This window comes from Triticum dicoccoides, chromosome 3B (assembly GCF_002162155.2).
Source record: "Triticum dicoccoides isolate Atlit2015 ecotype Zavitan chromosome 3B, WEW_v2.0, whole genome shotgun sequence".
NCBI classification, from domain to species: domain Eukaryota; kingdom Viridiplantae; phylum Streptophyta; class Magnoliopsida; order Poales; family Poaceae; genus Triticum; species Triticum dicoccoides.
The window spans coordinates 711163044-711174234 of NC_041385.1; the positions used below are offsets into that span (position 1 = coordinate 711163044).

An 11191-nucleotide genomic window follows, 5' to 3' on the forward strand; every position below is an offset into this window, starting at 1 on the left:
CCCTATCTCTGATGATCGACGTCCCTTCATGAAAGTTGCTTGGGTTGACGAAGTCGTTCTGGCGCCGCGTGGCACGACAGCTGGTACTCGTACTGTGCGCTGTCTTTCGCTCAGGATGCTTTGTTGAATTTTCGCCCAGAAGGAAAGTTGCTTCAAATGATTTCATTATTCTTTCTCGAAGGATTAGCATTAGAAAGACGCGTGAAATATTGAAAACCCTATGAAAACCATATTGAAACCCTCTTATAAAAGTGACAAAATATCGAGCCATCATTAGTCTCTGCCCGTTTGGCCCACACCCTTCAAACATGTCTTGCCCGCCTAAAACTTTGGGCTAAAACCCTAAACCCAACCCACGTTAGGGAAACTCGATGTTAACATGCCATTAACCTCACAAAAGTGGTCAAACTTGCTCTTGAAAGAGCCATCCATGAAAGAATATATCTTTTAAAGTAATGGGCAAAAATCAAATGTATTGTCTCTGGCGATGAAAATACCAAATTCTTCCAAGTCTTGACCTCCCAACGCTTTTGGAAAAACCAAATTCAAGTTCTCCATGATCAAGGCTCGGATTCTTCTCTCATGAACACAAAGCCCTCATCCTCAAATTTTTTTGATCAAAATCTACTAGGCATCCCAACCTCTACCTTCTAGAACTTTGACATCCAAGGCCTTTACCCCGACGCAGTCCCACAACTTAGACATCTGGACCTGCCTTTCTTCATTGTTGAGATCAAAGATGTGTTCTTTCACATGAACGCAAACGCCAACCCAGACCCTATTGGTTTTGGTGAACTTTTGGCCAAATATAAAATACTTAATCATCCCATTCTTCCAAGAATTAGCAAACTATGCTTCTTTCTTTGAATGTTTCAACCGATCTATCATGGTCCCGCAACCAAAAGAAAAAGAGGCTCAGAGATGATTGGTGCTTTCTCACCTATTGCCTTACAAAACTTCCCTATCCAAGGCATCGCAAAATTGTTGGTGACATACTCAAACAATGCATACCCCTACTTGTCCAAGTTGACCAAACAGGCTTCATCTCTGGCAAATGCATCACTAAAAATTTCATCTATGCCACGGACGCCCTGAATCGCTGCTACAAACGGAAGGCGAAGACCATGGTAATCAAACTCAATTTTAGGAAAGCTTTTGACTCGATATCCTGGAACACTCTAATCATCTGCGACATTGGGCTCCGCCCTTTTTCGTTCATGGATCGAAGATATTCTCACCACCAGAATGATGGGTAACGTAGTAATTTCAAAATTTTCCTACGCACACGCAAGATCATGGTGATGCATAGCAACGAGGGGAGAGTATGATCTATGCACCCTTGTAGATTGCAACGGAAGCGTTGACACAACGTAGAGGAAGTAGTCGTACGTCTTCTTCCCGATCCAATCGATCCAAGCACCGTTACTCCGGCACCTCCGAGTTCTTAGCACACGTACAGCTCGATGACGATCCCCGGGCTCCGATCCAGCAAAGCTTCGGGGAGGAGTTCTGTCAGCACGACGGCGTGGTGACGATCTTGATGTATTACCGACGCAGGGCTTCGCCTAAGCACTACAACGATATGATCGAGGTGGAATATGGTGGCAGGGGGCACCACACACGGCTAAGGAACGATCTCAATGATCAACTTGTGTGTCTAGAGGTGTCCCCTGCCTCCGTATATAAAGGAGCCAAGGGGGAGAGGTGCGCCGGCCAGGAGGAGGGCGCAGGAGGAAAGAGGGAGAGGGGTGGCCGGCCACCTCTCCTAGTCCTAATAGGACTAGGGGAGGGGGGAGGCGCGCAGCCCTTATGGGCAGCCCTTTCACCTTTCCACTAAGGCCCAATAAGGCCCATATGACTCCCGGGGGTTCCGGTAACCTCCCGGTAATCCGGTAAAATCCTGATTTCACCCGGAACACTTCCGATGTCCAAACATAGGCTTCCAATATATCAATCTTTATGTCTCGACCATTTCGAGACTCCTCGTCATGTCTGTGATCACATCCGGGACTCCGAACAACCTTCGGTACATCAAAATGCATAAACTCATAATAACTGTCATCGTAACGTTAAGCGTGCGGACCCTACGGTTCGAGAACAATGTAGACATGACCGAGACACGTCTCCGGTCAATAACCAATAGCGGGACCTGGATGCCCATATTGGCTCCTACATATTCTACGAAGATCTTTATCGGTCAGACCGCATAACAACATACGTTGTTCCCTTTGTCATTGGTATGTTACTTGCCCGAGATTCGATCGTCGGTATCCAATACCTAGTTCAATCTCGTTACCGACAAGTCTCTTTACTCGTTCCGTAATACATCATCTCACAACTACCATATTAGTTGTAATGCTTGCAAGGCTTATGTGATGTGCATTACCGAGAGGGCCCAGAGATACCTCTCCGACAATCGGAGTGACAAAACCTAATCTCGAAATACGCCAACCCAACATGTACCATTGGAGACACCTGTAGTACTCCTTTATAATCATCCAGTTACGTTGTGACGTTTGGTAGTACCCAAAGTGTTCCTCCGGTAAACGGGAGTTGCATAATCTCATAGTTATAGGAACATGTATAAGTCATGAAGAAAGCAATAGCAACATACTAAACGATCGGGTGCTAAGCTAATGGAATGGGTCATGTCGATCAGATCATTCAACTAATGATGTGACCTCGTTAATCAAATAACAACTCATTGTTCATGGTTAGGAAACATAACCATCTTTGATTAACGAGCTAGTCAAGTAGAGGCATACTAGTGACATTTTGTTTGTCTATTTATTCACACATGTATTATGTTTCCGGTTAATACAATTCTAGCATGAATAATAAACATTTATCATGATTATAAGGAAATAAATAATAACTTTATTATTGCCTCTAGGGCATATTTCCTTCACAGAAAAACTTCATTCCTCTCAACGACATTCCCGACAACTGGATTCCTTGCAACAACGGCCTATGACAGAGAGACCGCCTCCCCCTATCTCTTCATCATTATCTGTGATGCACTACAATCAATATAAATGATTTTTAGCTTTGCCAATTTTCTGTATAATCACTTAGGACACCTAATCTACCCCGACCGTCCACCCTTTGTTCTTTAGTACGACAGATGAAACTCTGATCATGGCCCGTGCCTCTTCTGACACAACTGCTCGACTAAAACTGATGCTTGATATTTGTTGTGGCCACTTGAAGGATTGTGGATGTCGCCTAGGGGGGGGGTGAATATAGGCACTTTAAAATAATTATGGTTTAGGCTTGAACAAATGTGTAATTAACTAAAGTTTAATTTGTCAAACACAAAACCTAAAACAACTAGGATCACATATGTGCACCAACAACTTATGCTAAGCAAGATAAACAACTAGGTGATAGCAAGATATATAACATGAAACACTATGGCTATCACAAAGTAAAGTGCACGAGTAAAGGGCTCGGGTAAGAGATAACCGAGGCACACGGAGACGACAATGTATCCCGAAGCTCATACCCTTGCAGATGCTAATCTCCTATTGAAGCGATGTGGAGGCCCAATGCTCCTCGAGAAGCCACTAGGGCCACCGTAATCTCCTCACGCCCTCGCATAATGCAAGATGCCATGATTTCACTAAGGGACCCTTGAGGGCAGTCACCGAACCCGTACAATTGGCAACCCTTGGGGTCACCGAACCGTACAAATGGCAACCCTTGGGGCGGTCGCCGGTGCCCATCAAATTGCTTAGGGTGATCTCCACAACCTAATTGGAGACCCTGACGCTTGCCCGGAGCTTTACACCACAATGATTGAGCTCCGACAACACCAACCGTCTAGGGCACCAAGGCACCCAAGAGGAACAAGCTCTAGGGTGCCCAAACACCCAAGAGTAACAAGCTTCCCAACCACTTCCACGTATCACCATGGAGAACTCAAACCGATGCACCAAATGCAATGGCAATGGCACACAGAGTGCCCAAATCCTTCTCTCCCAAATCCCACCAAAGCAACTAATGCTAGGGAGGAAAATGAGAGGAAGAGCAAAGAAGATAACACAAAGAGCTCCAAGGTCTCGATCCAAGGGATTCCCCTAACATAGAGGAGAAAGTGATTGGTGGAAACATAGATCTAGATCTCCTCTCTTTTTTCCCTCAAGAACTAGCAAGAATCATTGGAGGGATTGAGAGATAGCAAGCTCGAAGAAGGTCAACAATAGCGGAAGAACACGAGCTCAATGGATATCATGCAATCGGGAAGAAGATCCCCTTTTATAGGCCCCTCCAAATCCAACCGTTATACACACAACCCGTGCACAAGCGGTAGTATCGCTCAGGTGAGCGGTACTTCCGGTGACACGGTAGTATCAACCATAACACGCAACAGAGAAAAACAAGGAAGTGGTAGTGCCGCCCAAACGGTACTGCCGCTCCCACTAGCGGTACTACCGCTAGGCGATGCTAGTACAGGTGAAATAGTGGTAGTAGAGTAGAGCAACGCGGTACTACTGCATGGGGCGGTACTACGCCCACTACTACCGCTCTACTTCAGCGCAGAGGAAAAATGAATCCAGAAGCTAAAATATAAGCAAACGTTCCCGCGGCAGTAGAAGGCCGGAAGTACCGCACAAGCGATACTACCGTTCCTACTACCGCTCGACTGCCGCTGAGCTGGTAAAGAATCCATAAGCCCAATAATAAGCGGAAGAGTCTGTGGCACTGGAACCGCGGAAGTATCGTGAAAGCGATGCTACCGCTGAATAGAGTGGTACTACCGCTAGAGTGCAACAAAAAGGCCTAAGAAAACCAGATAGATGCAGGAGAGCCTGGACTGCCATAACTCCGAATTGAGCAAACTCAAACTTGTTGTATAGAAGATGACAAATACTATCCATGCGTTCGACACTCCGACGGTCGCACGGTGTGGTTTGGATGCCACCACTACAGAAAAAACAAAAGTTGCCAGCTATCTGGATGTAGCTGAGCATGAATTTACGTATACTTGGCTTATAGGTCTATATGTCGAGTATCAAAACACAAAAACATGGAAACAAATTTTACCTCGGCTTATAAGAACGTAAGCCGAGCGTGACAAAAATATGCTTGGCTTATAGGAAATGCTCGACATATACCACAAAAAGAGCACAACTTACATACACAACCCGGTAAAGGTCCGTGCCACGTGGCCATCATGGAGGTGGTTGACCGCACCGTGACGATGTTTCCTATAAGTTGAGTGTATCTACACAACACTAGGTTAAAGAAAATGTAAGCCGAGTACCCAATAAATGACACTCGGGTTATACTTTGCATATTTTTTGCAAAGCTATTTCTTAATGCAAAAAAGACTTTTTAATGTTTTCCATTGCATTTGATGTTTACTTATTGCATTCTTAAATAACTTCCTGATTATACTCTCCACAACCTTTTTGATCACAAACAGTGGACAAACCCCCCCTTTTTGACATGATATCTTGCTTCACATCACACCTCTAGCTATCAACTTCCCAAGCCTCTACTCCCACTCTATTAGCAATGACATTCTAGTCTCACATGTCATGCGGTATGGGCCACTTACCTAATGAACTGGCTTACCACTGCTGCCTCGAACGAGTTTGCTGCTCTTTCTTTGATGTTGCAGGATTTCCAACTCTCAGGCGGTTCGAAGGAGCGCTACCTTGTCCACGGATCCAACTTCTCCTCAAAGGTAGCCTATGACATTGTCATGCATGACGATGAAGAGGATGACCATACCTCTAATCTGGCATTCAAGATCCTCACATAAAGTAAAAAATTTTGCTTGGCTACTGTTCAGAGGAATGCTCGGCACTCGGCCCAATCTACACCACAAGACGATTGCTCCTGATGCTTTGTGCTCTTAAGATGATATCTTCACCTCTTCATCACTTGTCTGGTTGCCTCTCGGAATTGACTCCAGCTCGGCCTAACCACACCACCAAGATATCAAGATTCTAGCTCACCCCATCACCTGTTAGGTTGGACTCTTGCGACTGGACTGAAGTGCTCCTCACGATTGTCTGGAAGATATGGGACTCAACAAACGTTGATGTTTTCCGAAGTGAAGCTCACACCCCGTGCTCACCCATAGAAACATATGTAATGATTTTCAACTTTGGATTAACCGGTTTAGAGATCAGGTTGATAAAGTAGCTGCCAAGTCTTGGCTGGATTACCTTGCCTCACAGCTTGTCATGATCTTGTAAAATAAAACTCGGCCTAAATGGTCCTGTTTGAGTAATATATACCTATGTGAACATTGTTTGTAAACTCCTTTTGAGAACATTGTTGTAATGGCAATATGCAACTATGTGTCTAATTTTAGCACATTATAATAATCTATGTTATGAATATGGCCATCACCTTGGTTATTTGACTTGAAAGCCATGAATATTCATATACGAATAGCCTGTTTTGTGAAGGATTTTTTTCCAAATTGTCATCTTGCAAATTTGGTAATTTTTTTCCTCGCCACAAGTACACATAAAAGGACTACATGCAAAACAATTACATATTTTGAAGTTGTGTTCTTTTTATTTCATTTTTCCAAAACATGGTCAAAATGGTTGGCATGGCTATTCATAGCAAGGGGTTGAATCTCCCAAAAATCTAAGTGGTTCTTCCATATAATGACTACTTGTGTATCTCGAAATACTTTTTGCTAATTTTTAGGACAGAACTATCACATACTTGCAGTTCAAATTTGAATTACTTTTGAGAAATCGACACAAAAGTCCTTTAAATGTGCAAATGTAGCTCTCCACAAAACTTGGTAACTTTCCACAAAATACGGTGTACTTCTGTAAAAGTTGGAGTGATGTCATTTAGCACCCTATTTTTTTGTACCTGCTTCACACAAATATCCATTTTTAGACTTAGAAAATGGAAAATTACCTTTTTATACAAAAAAGTTGGAACACCTATTTGAAAACATCATTTGTAATGGCGAGATGCATCTAAGTGCCAAGTTTAGGCACATTGTCATAAACTATGCAATAAATCATGTAGCCCGCCCGTAGCATATTTGGAAACATTATGCATTGACGTTTTTCTTTTCTAGTAGAATTGACTTATGAATATTTATTCACAGAATTAATCATCTTAATTGCTATTAACTTGACACTAATTTGATTCTAGGTTTGTCATTTCAAGATCCGTGTAAATGATTTGTCATTTCACCCGTTCATAACTTGGAATTGGGATTAATTTGATTCCAGGTTTATCATTTCAGAATCACTATAAATGGTTTGTCATTTCACCTAATCAAACAATCAACAAGAGTTCTTACAAACACATCATTTCTTTCTTTTTGTGGGTTACAAACACCACATATCTAGCAAACTAAGCTGAAGACTACACCGATTTTGCTCTTGGCCCTCGCCTTCCTCGCGCTAGCATTAGGTATTATTCAGCTCGAGCAGTAAGACGTGGGATTGCTTTGGTCAATTTGTTCATGGTACCTTTGTTTTGATTTTTACAGAACTTGAAGTGAAGGCGACAAGAACGACTGGCGTTTGCGCAGGATGAATGACCCCGACGCCTATAAAGTGTGATGCTCCAGCTTGCCTGCACATTTGCCGCGCAATAGTCAACGGTCACCATGCGTGCCCTGATTGCCATTGGACTGCTACGTGCACCGATCAGGGATGCCGCTGTGACATCTGCACACCTAAATGATACTAGCTTATCACAAAAAAAAAATACTAGCTTAGCGGTAGAATGGTATTTTGTTTATTGTAATAAGAGAGATCTCATGAGGTATATACTTTAGTTGATCTATAGTAATTCCTGGAGAGTGGTGTAGAACGTTAATTCACCTTATTCGAAATTTTGAAGTGGGCAATATGAAGTTTATGGTAGAGAAAGTGTAACTTCATTGTTGATGCAATATGGGAGTTTATGGTAGAGAAAGTATAACACCTTACGGCTTGTTGGGTTCAGAGAGCATTGGATAACTGAAGCACTTTGAACTGTTAAATTTGGGGCTTAGTGGCACACTAACATGAAGAGATTGGTAACTTGACAAGTTTGGAGGATCTCAGGCTCAACTCGGTTACTTTGACAAGATCAATCCAACTAACAATTGGGATGCTCAAGAAGCTCCGCTTGCTGTGGCTGGGCAGGAACAATCTCAGTGGGAGCACCCCAATGGAGATTGGAAACATGACGGTACTGCAGAGCATGTACCATGATAACTATTATTTGGAAGGGCAACTACCAGATACCATACCTAGATTCATTTATTTTGCTCCGTATGTAGTCCATAGTGAAATCTCTACAAAGACTTATATTTAGGAACGGAGGGAGTACATTTCATTCAAAAAAGATCGTTGCCTACCACATCGGCGCATTTCACGTGATCAGTACTACAAGTTCTATCTCTTTAATATAGCAACGCTGCAAGCTTGTTGCCCTACGCTGGCGCAAAGGGCAACACGTCATGTCGAGGCCGTAGACTTGCGCGTTCTGCTGCTGGTAGTTGGTAATGATGGTCTGATCCCATGCCATCACGTCTAGCACCAGGCACATGACCTGCTCCTCGAACACGTAGTTCCCACGCGGCAGCTCCTAGTTGCCGCTGTTCAGGTGGAGCGTGAGCGACGGCACCAGCATGGGTGTGCCCAGTGAAGAAACAACGGTAGAGTAAATGATACAAGTATGGAAAATAGTAGTAAACAGACTAAAGAAGGATAAGATATGGATTGGGATCCAACAAATAATAATATCACTAAAAAATACAACTTATACAGATTTAATCATACATTAGCAAATACATGTAAAGCAAACCGTTGTTAAAAATTTCGTGGTCAAGAAAAGCCCTAGAGCCCAAATTACAGAGGAAGATTCCTGGCCATGTCAGTATTATCTTCATATGCATTCATTGTGTTTTCTTTGGTGGTGGTGGTGTGGGGGGCAGAAAAGCAGAAGGTTTAGTTATACTTAATTCAGTAAACACACTGATTGCCCTACGTGCATGCTCAACTGTCAGCCAAGCCAAAGAATTATACTTGCAGCCAGGTGGAGTATAACCAAGAGCATAGAACATACTCCCTCCGGTCCTAAATATAAGTCTTTGTAGAGATTTCACTATGAACCACATACGGATGTATGTAGATGCATTTTAGAGTGTAAATTCACTCATTTTACTTCGTATGTAGTCCATAGTGGAATCTTTACAAAGACTTATATTTTGGAACGGAGGGAGTAGATTTTATTTGTTTTCCTTCAGCTACTCATATGGCAACCCCTGGAACTTTTTGATATATCAACAAACTTCTCAACCCAGAATTACGTGATCATAACTATCATCGAGATGGTCATGGGTCAGCAGGCTTTCAAAAGTTTGTCTAGAAAACTTGCATCAAGAAAATCTAGTCAGAGTAACTACGTATAGTTCACCACAGTAGAAGTGGCACACGGACAATGCACACGGAGTGTCCATGAAACCAGGGCTTGGAGAGTTGGTTTATTTTTGTTCTAGTTTCCCATAGAATATGCACTTATAAGCCTCACATATAGACTGCATATGGGTTAGCAAACTGAGCCAATAGGCATTTGTTTTTGTCTCGGCCTCATGTTTCATCAACAGTGTCCTCTTTGCCTGAAACATGCAAAAATGCTAGCCAAATTAACAAGCAGAAAAGTATGGTGCCTGCTAGATCATGTTCTCATAGTCAAGGGTACACATTAGAGCTGCAAAGTTAGTCGCTGCCAACGCAAAGCAGAGGTCAAGCTCAGTTCAACATACAGTAGTAGGTTGTACCTCCTCTTTGACAGGCTCCAAGCCCTTACTGATGTTCCCACGCCAGCCTGAGGAGGCTGGAAGCTCTAGTATTACCCGCATTACATGCCTGATCATAAATTCGAAAACAGCTTGGCTAAAACCTCATATAACTTTCAGAATAATAAAACATGCAAAGCAGAGTTCTATAACAAAAGCATGCAATGAACCAGGATTTCTGATAAATGAAATCAAGAGACCATGTTATACTCCAACAAGCTATACTACATATTGTCAGTTCTATCATCACACCGATTACATAATAGATGCATTGTTCAAGCATACTCAGGAGATAAACTTTAGATTTAAAACTGAAAATACACAAAAATCAATTGTCATATACATCCTCACAACCAAAGAAAGCACGAACGGAGAAAGTTATAGTTTTTCAACATATTCCTTCTAGGTCTACAGCAAACCCTACATTAAACTAAACATGCCCCCCAGGCAATTTCGGAACTCGTTTCGAACTACAAAGTTCATCTAGAACTGATAATACGTAACATTGAATAATCCATTTAGGCTAAAACACCCAGAGTCTATTCAAGAAGACCGCCTCAACAGTGCAGATGTATCAAACAGACCAGTCTAAATTTTAAGCACCAACAAATTCATTTTTTTGCTGCTCCCCACAGGCTATAGATATGAATACCAATGGAGTTGCATATAGTAAGAAATGCAGAAATAGGAAAGTGATTTGCAGTCTCGATACCTCTCGCCTGAGGTCGTCGCTGACGCTTCCTTCATCCCCAAGATCCTCCTTCAGTGTTCCGCTCGCTTCAAGCTCTGAAATCAGCACGCACGCCACACCACACAGAAGAAACACCAAATCAAGTGGTCAGCTCTCCATCACTACCATATACGTATCGAATGCGACCTGATCGGCTCAACAAAAGATTTAAACCCGCTCACTGTGTCGTCGTCTAGGAGGCGTCCCGAGCTGGCTCTGGCAACGAGCGGATCCTGAAGAAACAGATCATCGCCATGCAGACCAAAAATGATGAAGATTTTTCCTAGATCGGGCCCGATCGCAGCCACCACTGCACCAGCGCAACCTCGAGCTCGGAGTTCGATTCCACCTTCAACCTTCCAAAAATCTGCAGTAAGCAACTCACTTAGATGTCGGGCTTGATAGAGCTCTGAAGAAATTACATTACATGAGTTACTGCTTGCTAAGTTTAGGAGTTAAAAAAAGTGTTCTGGATGTGTGGATAGGCTCTGTTTCTACTCTATGTGGGAAGAATGATTCATAGATTTGGAGTCTGACTCAAACTGAATTTTCTGTACATTGAAATGGAGATGCATCAAAAAATTTGTGTACATTGAAATGGAGAATTAGGCTTGGATTGGATTCCCATTACTTTTATCCTACCTCAGCAATTTTTGGCTAGGATAAAATCATGGGGT

The 11191-nt window shown here is 42.8% G+C and overlaps 1 long non-coding RNA gene across 3 annotated transcripts in view; it reads right to left on the minus strand.

Annotated features, from left to right (window-relative positions):
• Positions 1-8218: 8218 nt before the first annotated feature.
• LOC119278033 overlaps positions 8219-11191 on the minus strand; it is a 5488-nt gene continuing 2515 nt past the window's right edge. For all 3 annotated transcript variants that reach the window (XR_005137458.1, XR_005137460.1, XR_005137461.1), the window contains 4 exons: positions 10697-10881; positions 10497-10570; positions 9767-9854; positions 8219-9604 (listed from right to left, as the gene is read on the minus strand). This is a non-coding gene — a long non-coding RNA (uncharacterized LOC119278033). The remainder of the gene's footprint in view (positions 9605-9766; positions 9855-10496; positions 10571-10696; positions 10882-11191) is intronic.